At 39.8% G+C, this 12,142-nt stretch overlaps 1 long non-coding RNA gene, 1 other non-coding gene and 1 pseudogene across 2 annotated transcripts; 1 reads left to right on the top strand and 2 right to left on the bottom strand.

The window, feature by feature from the left end:
• Positions 1 to 1,664: 1,664 nt before the first annotated feature.
• On the bottom strand, positions 1,665 to 7,996 carry LOC146711985 (uncharacterized). The gene is made up of 2 exons (XR_014920229.1): positions 7,524 to 7,996; positions 1,665 to 3,860 (listed from the first exon to the last, which is right to left on the bottom strand). It is a non-coding gene; the product is annotated as an uncharacterized LOC146711985 (long non-coding RNA).
• An 88-nt stretch (positions 7,997 to 8,084) lies between these two features.
• trnat-cgu (transfer RNA threonine (anticodon CGU)) lies at positions 8,085 to 8,156 on the top strand. Its single transcript has one exon. It is a non-coding gene; the product is annotated as a tRNA-Thr (tRNA).
• An 829-nt stretch (positions 8,157 to 8,985) lies between these two features.
• On the bottom strand, positions 8,986 to 11,128 carry LOC146711983 (C-reactive protein pseudogene; annotated as a pseudogene).
• Positions 11,129 to 12,142: the final 1,014 nt, after the last annotated feature.

The raw sequence follows: 12,142 nt of genomic DNA, 5'->3' as shown, positions 1-12,142 counted from the left end.
TCTTAGGAGCTTTATAATCTATGTACAGATCCTACAAAATCCATCCTCCCATCTTCTACCCCTCATCCAGGTTGGAGGGACATCAGTCCAAGCAGAGATGATTCTCAGACCTCCCTCTGAGCCTTCTCCTCTTTGGGGAAGACACTAAGTTGTTGATCTTATTCTGTAGGTCACTAGCCACAGCTCGAGGCCATAGATAAAACCATGAAACAACAAATTTGCCCTTTCTTCACCACAACAGACCAGTCGCAGTGTGCAGCTATAACAGCTTCAACCCTTCTGGCAAGGCTTCCCACAGTGTTTAGGAGTGTTTCTGGGAATTTGTGACCATTTTTCCAGAAGCACATTTGTGAAGTCAGACACTGATGTTGGACGAGAAGACCTGGCTCACAGTCTCTGCTCCAATTCATCTCAAAGGTCCTCCATCGGGTTGAGGTCAGGAGTCTGTGCAGGCCAGTCACGTTCTTCCACACCAAACACTCATTCAAGTCTTTATGGATCTTGCTTTCTACACTGGTGTGCAGTAATGTTGGGACAGAAAGGGGCCATGTCCAAACTGTTCCCACAGAGGTGGGAGCATGAAATTGTCCAAAATGCCTTGGTATGTTGAAGCATTAAGAGTTCCTTTCATTGGAACTAAGGAGCCATGCTCAGCTTCTGAAAACAACCCCACACCATAATCCCCCCTCCACCAAACTTTACACTTTGTACAATGCAGTCAGACATGTACTGTTGTCCTGGCAACCACCAAACTCAGACTCGTCCATCAGATTGCTAGATGGAGAAGTGATTCATCACTCCCATCACTCTACTGCTCAAGAGTCTAGTGGCGGGGTGCTTTGCGCCACTGCATCTGACACTTTGCGTTGCGCTTGGTGATGTAAGGCTTGGATGCAGATGCTCGGAAATGGAAACATGAAGCACTCTACACACTGTTTATGGAGCTAATCTGAAGGACACATCAAGTTTGGAGGTCTGTAGCAACCGTCTGCAGAAAGTAGGTGACCTACTTACAATTTCACGATTGGACTTCCTGCCCAGGTGGCATCCTATCACGGTTCACGAGCTCCTGAGAGTGACCCATTATTTCACAAATGTTTGTAGAAACAGTCTGCGTGTGTAGGTGCTTCATTTTATACACCTGTGGTCATGGAAGTGACTGGAACACCTGAATTCAATTATCTGGATGGTTGAGTGAATACCTTTGGCAGTATAGTGAGCGTTTGTTGACCACGCCATTCACAAAAACGCAAAGATGCGATCTCCAACTTCATCTCCTTGACTTTGCCTACAAATGTTTGTCCATAAAAGTTCCAGTCACACTGGCCTAATTTGACTTATTGCTGGAAATGAGAACTGTGCTTGCACTGTGGTCGTACAAGGACGGAAGAACACGTGACAACAGGGCTAATACCCCATACTACCAAAGCAGTCTTCACAGGAAAAATCCTTTACAATAGTAGAAAAAGATTCCCAACCATGAGATGATCCTCTATGTCAAAACAATTGGCAATGGCGGGGAGGAAGAGCTCCCTTTCAACAGGAAAAGAACTCTTACAGAGCCAGGCTGAAGGAGCAGGGAGGTGAGAGGACAAAAGAAAAGAGGAACAGCAACAAAAAACTGTAAATCAGCAAACACAAATTATGAATAAAAGACAACAAAGTCTGGACTTAAATTCTGATCAATATTCAAACATATTCCCTTTTAATAGCAGTCGCGGCAGAGGTTCGGCTGGGTAGAGCACACAGTAGTGTTTACAGTACACTGACAATGAAGCCCAGTGTGAGCAGGAACAGCAGTGAGTGAGCCACCAAGAATCGGTTAAATCCTAACACACACATTAGTAAAAATGTAAACAAACAGATTAAACGCCCAATCTCCCTTTTCCACATTAAATGCAGACTTTAACCTCCATCCTACATGATCATTTCCCTTTGGTGTTTAAAAATAAATAAACCACGTACAGGACAAATTCATTTCCCAGCATTTGAAGCGTTTTTTGAGTTTATCCTCCAAGTCCAGGTGTGTCGGTGGAATCAGGGTAATTACAAACCACAGTTGCCACAGAGCATGTTTTAAAATCTCTGATTATAATCTTTTACAGCAAATACCATGACGGGACTGTGCATGTTGGAACCAGTCTCAGAGATGGGGTAGATTCTAGTATGACCATATTCCCATCAAGCTTAGCAGACCCAGACATCACATTTTTGGCATTTCTGTCCCACTGAATCAATTTAAAAATTAAACACTGCATAAAGTCAATGAAAGTCAAAACCCAGGCTGATGTTACTGTTCCTCCGTCCACATTTACTTTGGTTAGTGAAACAATGAAACAGAGACCGATGCCTCCAAACTAAAAGTTGTGCTTTTAGTCTGCAGCTAGTGACCAAAGCATCTCGACAGGGTTTCTTTGCAACTGATTTCAACTGACAACAGCCATCAACCTAAGGCAACCCAATGAATTCAGGAAATAGACATTTTTCCCCAGCGTCTGGAGGTTGCCAGGTGGTTGGTGGCTGGTTTGTGTGACTGAGACCAAAAAGAAAGTTGGGTTAAATAAAGTTGTATTGGATTAAAGGGGGAGGGGCTAAAACATCTCATTTTAGACAGAAGATGAACTTCAGGGTTGGATCAAAGCGTATGTTGAGCTGTGAATCATGCAAAGCTATTCAATTAGAGTAACTTTGCATAAGCAGAATAAGTCCACTTCACTGTCACAACCTTATTAGCGATGGGTAATCCCCTCACTGTTGACATTTTAGCGAAAGACTTGGTTTCCTTCTCTTCCTGTGTGCTTTCCGTAGCTGATTTTAACCATAGACTCCCTGTAACGGTCCGAGGGTTCAAATCATCTACAAAAAAGTATTCTGACACGAGAAACTGAACAAACCACTGACACCATCTCCTAAACTGAGTGGTGCACCTGAGGTCTCACACGTGTAATTCTGGCTCGGATCAGTGAGAACGGGCCCCTAATTAGTCCACAATATCACGTGTCTCATTCAGACATTGCCACCATTTATAAGTCATGAAGATGGAGCTAGAAGATGTAAAGATTAATGGGCAATTTGGATGCATCTCAGATTATTTGTCTTAACAAATAACATGATTCATTTGGAAGAACAAAAGAAGAACTGATCGAGTTAATTATGGTGTGATTTTTCAACAACAGTGTTAAAAATGTAGCAGTGATCACAGTCATTCTGGGCTTCTTCCCTTTTAAAACCGACAATAACTTCATTTTAACTCCTTCGTTACACTCTGAGGAGGTGTTTGAGCTCTTGACGCCATCTCAGGTGGTTTTTCCTAAACAATGAAGTCCTTCATGTTCAGGTAAACAGAGTGCAAATTCGCCTTGAGAAGCTGTTATGTTTCTTTTAGCAGAATAATTTAACATTTAAACAAAGCAGCAAACAGACAAACCAACCAAGCAGCCACTACCCAAAGTGCACCAGGTTTTAGAAAGCATGTCCCGGTGGAGCTTTGTTGGTCAGACTTAGGAGCCCATCAGTCCTCCTGACTTCATCTGGGACATCCTGACTGTCACCAAACATGCCATCCTTCAGGCAAACGACCTCTAGCGGGCGCTTGTCCTTCAGGTGAGGACGGTTTTAGTGTTTTCTCAACAGTATGTAGGTCATGAGCAGAATGAGGCCTGCTGACAGGCCTGCAATCACAAACTGGTGGATGGAGAGGACGTTCTCCAGTGTGTGGATCCTCTCCTCCATGGCACTGGTGTGGAAGTAGTCGTAGACGCCGGCTGTGATGCTCCACAGCGCCCACACAGCATCCACCACCAACGGCATGGCCAAGCAGGAGGATGGAGGCTCAGCTGTAGATCAGACTCTGTTACAGACTGGAACATGGGAACAACACGTAAATAATTCAGATACAAGATGAAATCCTTAAAAAAAACCAAAAACACCAAATCAGTTTGTTCTGATCAGCATATCACACGTGTTAGTGCAGGAAGCCCTGGTTTCATATCATTGACGGTATAAAAGATGCAGCACTGCTGAAACACGATGCACACTATGTTATCAATATGGACTCATGGAGAAATAAAATAATAATATTATAATAAGATTTAACATTATAAAACATTTCTGCATTCAATAAATAATAGATAATAATAATAATTATTATTATTATAATACAGGTTCATGTTTCAGACAGTTTTAACTTGATGATTTAAATGTAAGTGGGTCAATGCAAAGCACTGAAGCACACGACTTCTTCTATGCTGAATTTTGATGCATAACTCATTCTGCAGCTTTGAGAGCCTCTACGAAATGATTTCAAAACATGCAGCTCGACTGGGAATAACGGGCCACGATTCCCAGTAGTGACTGGTCCCATGTTTTTTATGTAATTCATAAAAAAAAAGGTCAAAGAACGGCATTCAAATAAAAATCGTCTCAAAGGTCTCTATTGTAAAAACGTTGATTAACGTTTAAACAAGTCACAAAACTTTGAACTTCTGATGACCGAACCTGCGTTCTGAAATCTTCTGATGGCACCGTTTTATGACAAAGCTTTCTCCTGTAGTTACACTGTGTCCAAATTTTCCTTTATTCTGATTTTGAAAAACTACATTTCAATCGTTTTATTGCAACACTTTTCCCTCTACATGCACAGATTATACGTCATAGCGTATATCGGAGGCCTTTTTGTGCTCTTTCACCTGATGCGATGGGATATATGGTGAAACCAGTTTCAGCTGAACATCAAAACAGGCTGTCCACGAACTCTTCTCTCATGGGGTCACACCACCATCCAGTAATATGGATTATATAAGGTTATAATGCATCAAATGCAGTAAGTATGCAAATGTTTCATATAAATATAGTTTATAACTTAATAATTTTCTTTAGCCAAGATAATTAAACATTTTGATTTTATGTAATGTATAGATTTATACTATTACTAAGTATCACACCCTTTTTTTATTATTTCTATATTATTTTTATATTTTATATATTTTTTTATATATTATTTTTTTTATTAGAAATAATCAAATTGTTACATGCTTAAATTTACACAAAAAGACTGAAATCTGCACTGTCATGAACACGTTTTTCACCAAAAATTGAAACCTAACCTTTCATTATTTATTGGGTTAAGCCTCTGGGCTCCAGGGTATAACTTTGGTTTGTTTGGTATCATTATTTTGAGCACAATCTCACGTGTCTGAATTTACAGTTATTTTTTCATTAACACAACTGATCTGAAATCACACAAAAACATAAAAATCGAGGAGAAAAAAGTTACAGTTTTTACTGTAACAGCCACAAACATGTTTTGTGAAAGATTTTCATAACTTGAAATGAAAATATAAATTGTAAATTTTAAAAACTTAGGCACAGAGGAGAGGACAACACCACCGGCCTAAACCCTGCAGGTCTGACAGCAGGAGGTGTATCACTCTTCAGATCTGACGTGCCTGATGTATGGCGTCATTTTTGTGCCACTATTCTGAACGCATGTAAAAAAAAATTTTTTAAAAATATAGCGCACGTAAAAACAATTTGCCAGTACAAGTGTTGCATTTTGAGGAGAACAAATTCTTTGCTGCGTGCAAAAAAATGTACTTCAGTGTTTGCTATTATCCATATACACACACAATAGCAGCCCCAGTTTAGCTACAGTAGCTAGCGAGCTGATTGGACACCAAAACAGCTAATCAGATTTTTTTTGCATTCAAGTCTGTGATTGGTTGGTTTTGTGGCACAAATAGAACGGTGTACAGAAAGAGTGTGTGTGTGTGTGTGTGTGTGTGTGTGTGTGTGTGTGTGTGTGTGTGTGTGTGTGTGTGTGTATGGATAATAGCAAACACTGAAATACATTTTTTGCACGCAGCAATGAATTTTGTTCGCTCAAATTGAGCTTTTCTTCACTCAAAATAAAATTCTCCTCAAAATCCAACACTTGTACTTGCAATTTTTTTTACGTGCACTCAAATTTTTACTACGTGCGCTCAGAATAGTGGCACAAAAAAACGTCGTAGTGATGTTGATTGTGCTCTGGCACAATCATAGGCATCGGTTGCTACTGACAACAAGAAATGAAGCTGGTCCGAGCTATGGGCACAACCATTTTTTAATAGTGGAGGGGGAATAACACTATGTAATACATTCAGTTTTAGAAATTATATTCAATGTTAACTGTGGCTATGTTCAAACTGTTAATACTATCTTATTTTAATAAGCAACATTTTCATATGCAAAACTAGAGGCAAGAGATTATTTTAGGGGTCACCCCGTGCCACCCCTGTAGATCCGCTCCTGCACACCAACCATGACAACCATTAACATGTTGATATTCTGACCTGTGAGCCACTATTGTTACATGATTATATCAGTACCACACCCGCCTTTGACTGATTTCGACAGGTGTGTTCAACAACACACCTGCAAAATAAAGGCTACTGTCTTTTGCACAGTTGTGTTGACCAGATCTGTCAACAGTCAAACCGACATTTAGCAATTCATGCCAAAGGTCTGAAAACCTCCTGCAGCCCCATAATTTGCCATAAGACACAGAGACAGACTATCCAGGTGAAAACAAAACCATGTCCTATATCATTACTGCTTATAATACCTCTGCAGTGAAGGCTTGTATTCATGACACAGCACCCAAAGAAGTTCCAGGCTGTTGATGAAAAAAAACTTACCTTAAAAGGTTTTTTTTTTTTTAAACTGAGTGAAATGACCAACAGGAATTTGGCTAGAGCCACAATAATTCCCTAAATGCTAAGAAAAGAGGCTCTGATGTTTTACACACGGTCTAGAAGCAGGTTTACATGATTATTTAAAACATTCGGTGATTCAGTGCTCCTGGAGCTCAGGTCAGATATTACATCACAGAGAGAGTAGGAGATGGTTGTCGCTTCCAGGTTTGAAAAGTGAAGCCAGTGGAAGTGCATTAAACCTGTTAAACCTTCTTTTTAAACGACACCAGGGGGCGACACCTTTGGTTGCCCAAAGAGTCCCAGTCCTATGCAAGTCTATGGGAAAACTCTGTAAACACTTTCTAGGCTCGGTCACAGGTCACCTCACACTGAATCAAAGAGTAAGACGATTTAGTGAATTTTGCTCATTTGAAGCATCGGTGCTCATTAGATAATGCCTTAAACACATTTGGGATCTGGTGATCTAACAAATATAAATCTCCCTCTGTCCATTTTATTTAGATAACTAACTATAATACAAAGTAAATTTCCTTGTTTTAATATTCTTTTCGAAACATTAATCATGTAATCCAATGGCTTTTCCAGGTTTTCCAGGTTGTTCCATGCCCCATTGAACACATAATTCGTTGATGTATTACACAAAACATAAATAATACTACAAAGACGTGATAATGGCCCTGTCAGTAAAATCTCACAAGGAGCGCACATGCAGCAGACTGAAAATAATGCACCTTGCACACAAACTTCTCCCCTGCTAGCTACCAAGCTATCGCTTTACCAGCAAGCTAAAGCTAGCTTTGATTCTTTTAAAGAGGCGCCATTACTCACAGCATTACTCGAGGATCAGACAGCCCTTCCTCCATGCCATACATGTACAGGAGTCTTTCACATCATCATGCTGACTCTACAGTTAGCGGTTAAAAAGGAAAGTGTGAAATCCCATCTGTCGTGAGCCACTTCATCTGCTTCCGGGTGCGTTTCCCTTGAAGACACCCTTTCATCGCGTATGTGAGGTCGTGAAGAAACGCCAAACTCCATTCAGAAACATAACGAATTTTCTTACTTCGCACAGACCCAAAAACGTAGCCTATAAACCATAACCTGAGGCAGTCTTTATCAGCAATGCCTTCGACTGGGACACTCGGCTTCATACATGATGTTGTCAGGATATTTTATCTCAGTTTTAAAGAATTTCCGTCCTTGGCTTTTATAATATGACGTGCATTTGCGTGTTGATGATGAGAAAGCCAAAACTGAACAGATTTTGGATGGAGTTCGGGATCGTGATTCTTCTCCGTCAGTGAAACGGTCAAATGAAATCTCAGCACTTACGTCACACGTTGACGCTGTACCTTGAAATTGACAGATACTGCAGGTTTTATATTACCAGGCGCGGTGGCCAAGTGGTAAGGCGTCGGTCTCGTAAACCGAAGATCGCGGGTTCGAACCCCGTCCGTGCCTGTTAAACTGGAATGTACCAACTGTGTTTTTTGGGGTGGGGAAACAAAATGCTATCCTTGAAGTTGTCGAACAGTATTACAAAAGAAAATCAGACCAAAAAAAAAAACCCCAACACGAAATTGAAATTATAAAGAAATAAACTATAAACATAGCCCGAAAGTGGACAAAACTTTTCATGTTTTATAAAACTTCAGAAGACCACAAGAGGGAGCAATACGAACAGTATATTACAGAGGGTTTGTTTAAGTTAAAACTGATAATGACTCAAACTGTATGAAAAAGCAATTCAATGCAAAGCAATAAGATATTTTTTAATGTCTAACTTGATTGCAACCCAACAGAGTCTTCCCATTCTTCTTTTTTGCCTATCCGACTTTAAAAAATTCCTGGAAATATGCATGTAAGCAATTATATATAATATATGAATTCATTATGAATACTGGCTTGGTAAGGATTGTATGTTCTTACTGGATGGGATGTCCAACATACAGCTCGGGGGCCAGAATCAGGCCTTACAAAGACTCTGTTTTATACTCTGTCATCCCTTCGTGAAGCACTTTGTGATCTTTTTATCTAGAAAGATGCTATATAAATAAAATTTTATTTTTTACTTTTTAGATTTTTACTTGTATTCTGGTTTCCAGCTTCTCCTGTTGATAAAGACTCCTCCCTGCCACTGAAATTCAGAAAGTAATTAAGCAATAAATAAACAATGACAACAATTTTCTGTGAATTAATATTTTATGATTACACATTACACAGTCTTGGAATGAAACAGCTGCACTTTTTTGTAATTTTACCCATTTATTATGTGGTTTCACTGGTCTGGACACTTAAGTTCAAAGTGGGCTCTGTGTGTCCCACAACGTAAAATGAAAATGAGCTCTCTGATTGATGTTAATTGGCCATCAGGGAAACATATCAATCAGTAAATAAATGAACAGAATCTTTAATTAAAACATAAGTAACAAGTGTCAATACACGTAAAAAATAAATAAATACAGAGTTATTTAAGGCCATGCTATTCAAAAAGAAAAAACAAACAAACCGTGAACGCTACTGTGGTCCAGCCCGTGTGAAAAACATCATAAACACTGTGAGTCCTCACACGTCAGCTTCAGGAGTGTACAGCTCACGAATGGCGACCTCTACGTCCCCGTTAATTCTCAGCTCTGTGCTTTCCCAGTCAAAAACATTTCCTCTTGGTTCTCTCTCCCCTGCAAACATGCCTTGGATCACGCTATCTGCCAGAACAACGTCCCACATGTTCACATCACAGATTTCACCAACAAAATTCTGATGTTTATCAAAATCACCCAGATAAAAATCCGGATCTTGTCCCAGGATAACCCTGCCTCCTGCCCTGACAGTGTGACCCTTCCTGTAGATTTTGGATAAGCTCCTCTTGCCATCCAGGAAGAGGGCAGCTAAACCTGAAGTGGAATCCCAGGTGATACACAGGTGGGTCTGCAGGGCTCCGAGCTCAGGGACTTTAAATAAAACAGGATCTCCAGCTAGATAAAAGGACAGTCTGCACACACAAACAATCATTATAAGTCTGCACACAGCCAGCTTAATGTAAAACCCTACAGTGGCCCTCAGAGGCCAAACGGACTGCAACTTAAGAAAACACCAGCAATAAGAAAAATGCTGCAAAAGCACACAAAACACAACAGAAATAGGAAAAAACAAATCTCCAAAAGCACAAGGGAAGTGTTTCTGGGGAGACAATAACCTGACGGACCAGTTGTAGAAACCAAAACATGCTGGGTAAGTGTGTTTTAATCTCATGATTCAAATAACTAATAGTTAGGCTAACACACTTACCTCTCATCGTTTCTTTCCTCACAAAACTGATAGATCCTCCACTTCTTCTAAGTGTCTCCCAGTACAATGCTTAGCATATTTTGGTTGCTGCAACTGGTCCCTCTGGTTATTGTCTCCCCAGAAACACTTCCCTTGTGCTTTTGGAGATTTGTTTTTTCCTATTTCTGTTGTGTTTTGTGTGCTTTTGCAGCATTTTTCTTATTGCTGGTGTTTTCTGAAGTTGCTGTCCATTTGGCCTCTCAGGGCCACTGTAAAAACCACCTGACCCCCGACTGTGCTCCACATTAACTTCAGCATGTTTAATAAACCACATAATGGGAGGTCATACTGTGGGCTGTTTTTCCTTCATAGATTTGTAAGTACAGGAGAAATCCATCTGTAATTTTCATTTTGACACATTCTGTTGAAACCAATCCATTCTCTTATGCTGAACATTATCAGGGTCGTGAAAGCCTGGAGTCTATCCCAGCATGCCTCCATTAACAGAATAAAGTTAGTGTACATGAAATACGTGAGTGGGAACTTTTCAGATTTGGTTGATATTATTTTTGGGGGAAGCTCACAGTATAGATGTTGACTTTAAGATGTCCTACCTTCCATCCAGTTCACGCCACACATTCAGCTCATCGTAGTTTCCAGTCCGGTATGCAAAGAGGATGATCGCTCGCTGGCCGCTGAGCTCCGTGGCCACTCGCATGCACAGAGTGAACGCAGTCAGGTTCATCGGCCTTTGAGGGATCATCTCAGCAAAACTGGTGCATGACTCAATGGGGAAAACCAAGGTCTTGATGGGAATACTCCCTGAGAGGCAGGAAAATAAATAAAAACATTACTAAAACTTTGAAATGGTTTAAAAAAGAAACTGTGATAAAACTGTGTTTTTCTGTATAAAAATAATTAGATGGTATAACTAAGTTGACAGGCAGGGGAAAAACAGAGGTGTCACGCAAATTTAAAGAATTCTTAAAATGAAGGTCACTGAAATCACTGTTTAAAAGCTGTGTCTTCTCCCACTGAAAGCCTGAATACCAGATAAATGCATTTTAAGTTTACAAAGAAAACCAGAAAATAAATAATAAAATAACTCAAAATGTGCACAAGAGGACGACATGGAGAGGTATACAGTTACCGGCCAATGCTGTCATGAGGAAAAGGATGACTGGAGGTCTCATTTTATTTTCACAAACCTGCAGAAAATCAGACGCCTTCGAGATATTTTCATGTGTTAATGCAATCTAACATTTGTACACAGCATTGATTATCAAAAAGTCATATGAAGTTACAAAATAAAAGGAAGCTGTATACATACTGAGCTGCTACAAAGATCCTGCTGCAGACAGACGACTGAGCGGTGACTGAACTCTCCCCATTTCAGATTCTTGCTACGCAAATAACATCTCTGCAGCTCTCTAAACTTCCTTACTGGTTTCAGGCTTTGGTGTTCACTGGTACTGGTAGAAGCAGCTGCTAAAATTACAGAGTTCTGTAGTTAAAGGTCATTTAGATTAAAGTTCTAACTGTTTTTTGCGAACCATGCCTTTACCTGTGGGTGTTTTATTTATTAGCCATTTATTTCAAAGGGAATATTTAAAAAATAAATTCTGATTTGAATTCTTTCTGTTCACAACGCACTGATGGTTATTTGAATTTTGCAAATGAGCACGAGCGTGTCTTCTGACCATTGTCCAAGAAAGATTTCTATCAAAGAGAAAAGCAGACAATAGTTTCTGCAGAAGAGAAACTGCTGCTCATTTGAATTGTTTCTGTTGTATTTTTTTGCAATTCAAATGTTTCTTATTTGAATTCTTCCTGTAAATGAGACACTGATGCTCATTTGAATTTTTCAGACTGATGCAGCATGATTAAAATGTGGTTCCCTGAATTATATTACTATATTCTAACAAACCCCTCAGTATACATGCAGGAGATATGGAACAAACAAATATGCATACAATGCTACAATCATCTATGTACCATAGCACATGGAGTGATTGTAGCAAAGGTGTGTCAAAATGTCACCTTTATAATCTGTAATTTTACTCTGTATTATGACTGCTGTCAGGGTCCCTGGATTGAGGGCTTCGAGTTTTTCTGACTTTTAGGTTTTCTCTAGTTTGGAATTTTTTTGATAGTGTTTGGATCGTGGTTTTGTACTGTTG

This window comes from Copadichromis virginalis, linkage group LG4 (assembly GCF_057382275.1).
Source record: "Copadichromis virginalis isolate Kocher_CV1m ecotype Utaka linkage group LG4, C_Virginalis_male_GT1.1, whole genome shotgun sequence".
Taxonomy (NCBI): Eukaryota; Metazoa; Chordata; class Actinopteri; order Cichliformes; family Cichlidae; genus Copadichromis; species Copadichromis virginalis.
The sequence above is the reverse complement of the archived record's forward strand: the minus strand, read 5'-3'. Positions and strand labels throughout refer to the sequence as shown.